We start from the raw sequence: 7809 nt of genomic DNA on the forward strand, positions 1-7809 counted from the left end.
TTGTGCTCTATCATGCCCAATGCTTTGTGTTATATAACAGGGTTTGTGAAAGGCTTTGTATATATAGAACCCAAACACGGCAACCAAACGTTAATGACAGGCCCCAGGTCTGAGGAATGAGCACAATTATGGTGAACTACAGTATTATAGCAAATTAGACTATTTAGATTAACACCATTATGAATACTGTCTAACTGCCCCAAGAAATTGCATCCAAGTATCAGTTGTCCCATTGTAGAATCTGTTTCTTTTCCAAAAACTGTATTCGTGAAAAGAGGAATCATATTTCTTTATTACCAGTTGTGTGACTTAATATCACCTGAAATTTCCAAAAGATATCATGCGCTGTAATAGAATTAACTACAGTTTGTTTTGGGAAATACAGTTTCATTTGATAACAGTAATGTGCTGCTACAATGGTCAGTTTCTCATTTTGAAACACAATAAACATTGCATACTTGAAGTCGTCCCAATTAACACATTTGGATCCTTGGAAGTTGTGGAAACGTATGTTTTTAGTTTCACATTGGTTGTAGGAACTGAACGTTTTTTAAACGTTCTGAGAACAGAAGTGAACATTTTGACTGTTCTGGGAATGTTTCTTTTTAGGTTGCAGTGAGGTTCTGAGAACATTTTACTCTGGTTCCTTGAACGTTTTCCTGGGAGGTTTTATTAACGCTCTGAGAACTGAAATTATAGGTTATTTTGAGGTTTTTGAATAACTTCCTTAAAACTTTCACTGAAAGTATTTTAATAACACTGCTAGCTTATTTTGGGTTAAATTCTTGAAATCCAAGCACAATTAGGACACATGGAAATTCCTTTCCTTAGGCATTAATCATGAAAACATATTTATTATTAAAAATATATATTTAGTGAGATTCAAACCTATAATCTTCTCTTCTCTACTCTTCTCTATGGAATGAGTCTACTGCTCCACCAGAATGGAGCTAGCATGCTTTGTTTTTTTATGCATACAAGGCTTTTTATTTTAGCCTGTCCAAACAGACCCCATTTCAAAGGAAAAAAGCACTCAATAAGATCAGGTATGGCCAATTAGTGGGCGCAGCCAACACACCTGAACACACTTAACAGGATAGTGGATAGAGAGAGTTGTTGTTGTTGTTGAGGCCGAGAATGGAATGTATATGTTCTCAGCATCAAATGTTTTTGTGTTTTTTTTATGGAAAGTTTTCTACACTTTCTCGTGAACAATTTGAGACCGTGACTTTAAATAGAACCATGAGGAAACCTGTAAGAAACGCTATGCTAAAGTACTGAAATTCCCACAGAAGAACATTGTTTCTTAACATTCTCTGAACTAGTTGAGAACATTCCCAATGTCAAACCAGTTAGAGAACATTCCAAGATAATTACCAAAATTGAAATGAAATGTAACCCTGTTTGACCATTTCGGAAACTTTCTTTTAATATAATGAAATACTAAGATTTTCTTTTATCAATTTCCTCAAATTAGCAGAGACTATTCCAAAGCCAAACAACTATGCACCATTCCCAAAGAGTTGATGGAAGGTTGTGTGCAAAATAACCATAGGACAACCACGGTCTCACCAAGCTCTAAAAACGTAGAGCTGTTCTCAGAATGTTATGTGCTAGCTGGGATTGCTTTCTGAGTTTCAGGTGTTTATCTTCAAATCTGAAGTGTTCATGACATCTTCTTTAACATAATCAGCTTCTGAAAGTGGTTTGGTAAAACATTTCAGTGGCAAAAAAACAAGACACATTGCCAATATAAAACATAGTATCTACTGGAAAAGTCTTAAATTATATATCTTTGTACTCAGGGTTTGATCTTTTCGTGAGCAGTCCTTGGAGAGAGGGAAGTCCTACCTCAATCCACAAACGTCTATCCACAGTCTCGCTCACAAACTACACTACCCACAATCATCTAGGTCCCAGAGCCCGCTGACTCCTCACAGTCTTTCCCCGCTGAGGAAGAGGAGGAGTCTGAGAGAGAGCGAGGTGACCCCCCATTGCTGTGGTCCGAGTCCTCCGTCCTACGGTGGGCAGAACTGGGGCTGTGGCACACCTGTCCCCCCTCATACACCTCTCTGCCTTTCCCCTGCCCCTCCACCAGCCCCTGCAGGTATTTAATATAATTAATTGCTGCCCTCAGTGTCTCCACTTTACTGAGCCTCTTCTCACTGGCACTCCCTGGCAGGTGGTCCCTCAGCTTGGCATAGCCCTGGTTCACACATTTCACCCTCTGACGCTCCCGCTCGTTACGCTTCTGGATAAACGCTGGCTCGAAGGGGCACTCGTACACCCCAAAGTGCCCGTGGTGGAATGGGGACAGGTACGGGAGGAGACTGGGGCCTCCGGGGCCCCGGAACGAGGCTTCATAGAGGCCTCCAGGGTCCATTGTGGTGGGGTAGAGGAGGAAGGGCACTGTGTGGGCCAGAGGGTCAGAGCCAGAGTGGAGGCGGTCGGAGTGGGTGTTTGGGCGGTTCTCAGAGTAGCCACTAGAGGGAGACAGACCATACGGCAGGCTGCTGCCTCTGTTTAGGTAGGTGGGCCGCTGGTCTACGAAGGGGTGGGAGAAGACAGCACTCATGGTGATGGTGAAAATGAACAGAGAGAGAGAAACTCTTAGGACAAATGGATGGATAAGGAATCGGAGCAGCGAGTTGTGAGTTTCCTCCACTTGTGGCATCCAGTTTTCTGGTGAACTTGTTCGCCTCAAGTAGAAGGAGAAACAAGGTGGAGCTTCATCATCAAACACTCTCCTCTTGTAGATCTGTGGAAGTGAATTAAGACCGGATGAAAGGTTAGAACTTAGTTAAATGTGCCGCCCTAATCAAACACAGGAGGTTTTGAAGATAATAATGACTGTTGCATGTATTTAAAGATGTAATGAGGCTATATACACTTCAGAGGTAAGGGATTAGATAGCTGCACTTTGTGCTAAGAAACCAAAAGGAAGATCTTTACCCATTACCTGAATATCAGAACATTTACAATCACACTGAAAGTACGCAAATCCAAGACTACTGTCTGGGCTTTATTGTAGGAGAGTGGGGTAAGTTGAGCCAAGGGGTAAGTTGAGCCACCCCTTGTTTCGAGGAAACCATACACAAAATGTATCATGTGACAAAATATTTAGGATGAGGTCATCATTTCATGGAGTCTGTGAAGGAAGAAACCACATGAAAAAAAGTGGTAAGCAAGTTAGGTTACATTTTTTTTTTACTTCAATTATTTATTGTGTTATAGGTTTCATGATGCTTGTATCTAAACCAAAGTAGATTGCTTTATATATCCGCTGGGGTCTCTATAAGCTTCAATATGAGGTTCTAAACCTAGCATGAAGTGCATCCTTGTAGCTGTGTGGGCTAATATAGTCAAAATGTTTGCCTTAGGATAAGGTGAGCCAATGGCCATGACGTAAGTTGAGCCAATGGTCACCATACCCCATATAAATTAAGATTAGATTTTGTCCGTTTTATGCATAGTATGCCTGCAATATGTCATGCATATGAACTCAAGATAGTGCATTTTTATTGTTGCAGAGCAAACATCATCATGCCCTGTGTATAGAAACGTAAAACAACCTGCTTGAGGTTCTTGAGAGAGCAGTCAAGGAAGGGAGAAAAGGGAATAAGTCCATTTGAGCAGCAGCAAGGGATGGATTTTTTAAAACTGAATAACCAGGTTTCCATCCAACCTTTTTATGCAAGTAAAGTACATGTTGGATAAAACATTTCACGACAGGCTTGATGGACACAGCACATTTGTCGGTAAACTTGACAAATGTCGACAAAACAAAATACGCTAGATTTTTTTTTGCGTCTCAAATTAATTATGCGAGAAATCTTCTCCTGGAGGCAGAACTGAGCGATTACCACTTAGATAGGTCAGGTGCAAAGTCAAAATTGTCCATTGTTGTAAAAAGTCATGAAAATGATTTAAGGTTAGGGTTAGGTATTAGGCTTAGCAGTGTGGTTAAGGTTAGGGTCAAGGTTAGGTTTAAAATCGGATTTTTATGTGCCAGCTAGTGACCACAGAGCTGCCTCCAGAACAAGATTCATGACTAAAAACGCTGATGAGCTTGATGCTCCTTTCCAATAAATATCGAGGGTCTTATTCTGGTGACATGATGATTGTAGCTTGGCTGCCATTTTACAAATAAAAAAATCTTGCTCTTTTGTCCATAATAATCTCATAATGTAGGCTACACCCACACTGTAGCAACGAGCTGTTGGCGAGCATGCAAAGACCAATCCGGAGTGGCCACATTAGCTTTATAAAGCAACATTTTTCGTGACAAAGTCATCAGTAGAGTTGAAAATGCATTAAAACTCATTTAACTTTTTTAAATTGTTTTATTCGGTACATGGAAATGTAACCGCAAAAGTTATTTGTCTGTGCACTACGACATCACGCACAGCCTCATATCCGCAACAAGTCAATCTGGTGTGAAAATGTTCATATTGTTTTAATGCATATTTTTGAATAAGGTGCATGAAAATCTGTTGCCAATTGGTAGGAACCCTAGACAGTGAAACTGAATAGGCACATTGACAAAAAAGAAAACGAACATGTACCTGTGCGAAAGAGAAGCTATGATAGAGTAGCAGAGGTACACAAGGGTTTAGCTGATGATATGGAGTTGGAGCTTGCTAATCATGTCAAGAATCTCACAGACCAGTTTCATGGGCTTAGTAGCCTGAAATGCAGAGAATTTGCCTACGAATTGGCACATGTAAACAGCATCCCTGTCCCAGATTACTGGTCAAGAAATGGAAGAGATATTGAACAGAGAGATCTATATCTGAATGTAGGCTTACATTTCAAATATACCACACCCCAATACCATGAATTAACCTTTGACCTACTAGCATCATCACCTCACTGTCACAGAACACCATAGCCCACTTGCCCCAAGGCGGCTCAATTTACCCTGTCCCTCACTGTCCCTGACTAAAAGTCGTGCCAAGAGATGACTTTTCTTGGACAAGCTATTTAAAAAATGTTACGTTTACATGAATTCTGATTATTTCCAGGGATACACAACATCCTGAAATATATGTAGATATCGTTGTTAGAAGGAATACTATATTTAGCTTGACGTAGTGATGCTGAATGTAAGACATGGCTCAACATACCCCACTCTCCTCTACTTCTACTTTATTTTAAATCAAAAGTCAATTGATCTGAGAAGCAACAATGAACATGGAAGCGTTAACGTTGTGGGCAGAACGGTAATTTTCCTCAATAATCTTGAAATATCTTCTAATCCCTCTCCTCCTCCCTCCTTTTCGGCTTCTCTTTCTCTCTCTCCACGAGACTTGCATCCCTGGCTGCTGCACAGAGGAAGAGAGAAGTAGAAATAGAGAGAGAGAGCGAGAGAGACGAGGAATTCCCCTCTCGTTAAGCCAGTGTTGGGTTTCCCAGAGACAGTTTGGAAAGTCTGCCAAAACCACTTAAGCATTTGAAGGTGAGAGTTATTGTATGTAACTTTGACAGTTGTATATGTCTTTTGAAGTGAAAATTAACACACACAGACCCATAGACAAACAGACACACACACCACCACCGGCACGCTGTGTCCCTGTAGTGTTTGGGGAAAAACTACCCCAGAGTGAAGTAAAGATGAGGAATCATGTATGATGAGCTTGTCTTTGCATTCAAAGTATTAGGACTTAGCTAGAATATATACACAGTAATACATGCATAGTTATAATGACTTACTATTCACAAGTGCAATGCCATGAATATCATCTATAGGACTTTAGATGATCTATCTATATTCTACACATTATCAAAGAACCTAACACAAGAGATCATATTAAATATTAAAGCATCATGTACAATGCAGACGATGATGTCCATTGAGTTTTTACATTGGTTTTTACATTGGGTATAACCTAATGACAGAAAATATTGAACAAATCATTTATATTTACTGTAGATATTCACTGTGTGGCCCGGCCACACAAAATACGTCTTCGCCCTTCATTATTTACATGTCACATGTCCCAGTTCATGGAATTTATTTGCATGGAATCGTACGTACTCCAGAAAGTCAAATGTGTTTTCTCCATTGCGGATGTCTTCATTCTACTCTCTCCATCTTACCTTCAGATGAACAGGTGATACTCAGGGTCCTCCACATTTAGTACCAGGCCTCCAGGTGCTCAGGGGGGAAGACAGGCAGGACGCTACCCAGCCTGGGGTGCTCTGTCTGGGGTGAGGACCTCGGTGTGGTTCCTCTCAGGTGTTCCGTGGTGGTGTGGTCGGTAATGGTGTCCTCTGTAGCAAAGTGTGTCAGGTGGGAGGTGGATCCCAGCTATTACCTACTCTCACCCCTGGACGCCCCACCCACAAAGAGATGGGTGGGAGATCAACTGAAATGAAGATATTGTTTTTGGCTTAAAGAAGTATCGCAGGTGTGGTATTTTATAAATACACCCACTCCCAGTGGCGATTAGATTGTTTAATGATAGTTTAACATCAATGAGAAGCCCGACCTTACTGCGTTAAGTTGTGTCAAGTCAGACTTCACTGATCTCTTAGACAGGTTAATCCAGCGTTTCCTAAACTCAGTCCTGGGGACGCCAAAGGGTGCATGTTTTGTTTTTTGCCCTAACACTAGACAGCTGACTCAAATAACCAAAGCTTGATCATTAGCTGATGATTTTAATCAGCTGTGTAGTTCTAAGGCAAAAACCAAAACATGACCCCGGGGGGGGGGGGGGGGGGGGGGGGGGGGGGGGGGGGGGGGGGGGGGCGGCGGGGGGGGGGGGGGTGGCGGCGTGGGTAGAGTTTTGGAAAAGCTGGGTTGATAAGTATGTCACAGCAGTCTTCTATTATTATCTTCTATTAATAATGCACTGTGCATTGTCTAAAAAATCTGTTGTTCATTCACTCAAAGGAAGGGACTGTTCAAACTGCCTCTAAACGTCAGTTGCAGTAATAGCAAGTGTTACTGGTTCAGAGCTGAATCAAAGCGCTGCATCCTGGAAATGATTGTTTGCTGTTTCCTATCCCTAATCCCCCACTTCCAACCATGATTAAACAGTCTACATCAGAATCATAGGAACGAATGAAGATATAGGCCACTAAATAAAGGGTATTTAAAGGGTGGAACCACCTTCGAGGAAGCACACTTTTCCCCTCTTCTCCTAAATCTTGGACTAATAATTATTTACAGTAAATGCACCGTACCTGCTACCTGTGCCTGCTATCAACCATTCTCTGAATCAACATTGTACAATATTATTGTGATGACTAACGCACTGAAATGTTTCTGTTTGAAAGTGGTGCACTGAACAGGTAGCTGTGCTACGTGTCGCTTCATTCTTGCCATGCCATTATTGAAAATTAGGACAGGTTCTTGACTCTTTCTTCCTTCTTTCTTGCCAGTTTAAAGGATTAGAAATGACTAAAATGACAAAATATCTATATGCCATGTGATTTGCAGAGCTGCCCAGGGCAGGTCTGGGCCTGTGTTCTCTGTGATTAGAGAAGAGTGTGTCTCCCGTTGTCGAAGGGTTTACACATGAGAGACCCGGGACTGAGCCGCAGACAGTCAGAGAGAGGGGGATTGAGTTGCAGCCACGTCTGTCTCTTACACACATCACACACGTATGCCAAACACACACACGCGCGCACACACACACACATCAAACGCAGACGACACACTTTAAAGACCCCAAACAACAATCATCGCCACATGACGGCTGGTGTGAGCTCGAATGGCCAGCCCCTCAAAACAGCATCCATATGCCCTCTTTAAGTCGCCGCTTCAAGTGTTCCTCCTTCAAATATAGAAGAGCAGGAATGAGC

Source organism: Salvelinus namaycush, chromosome 2 (genome assembly GCF_016432855.1).
Source record: "Salvelinus namaycush isolate Seneca chromosome 2, SaNama_1.0, whole genome shotgun sequence".
Taxonomy (NCBI): Eukaryota; Metazoa; Chordata; class Actinopteri; order Salmoniformes; family Salmonidae; genus Salvelinus; species Salvelinus namaycush.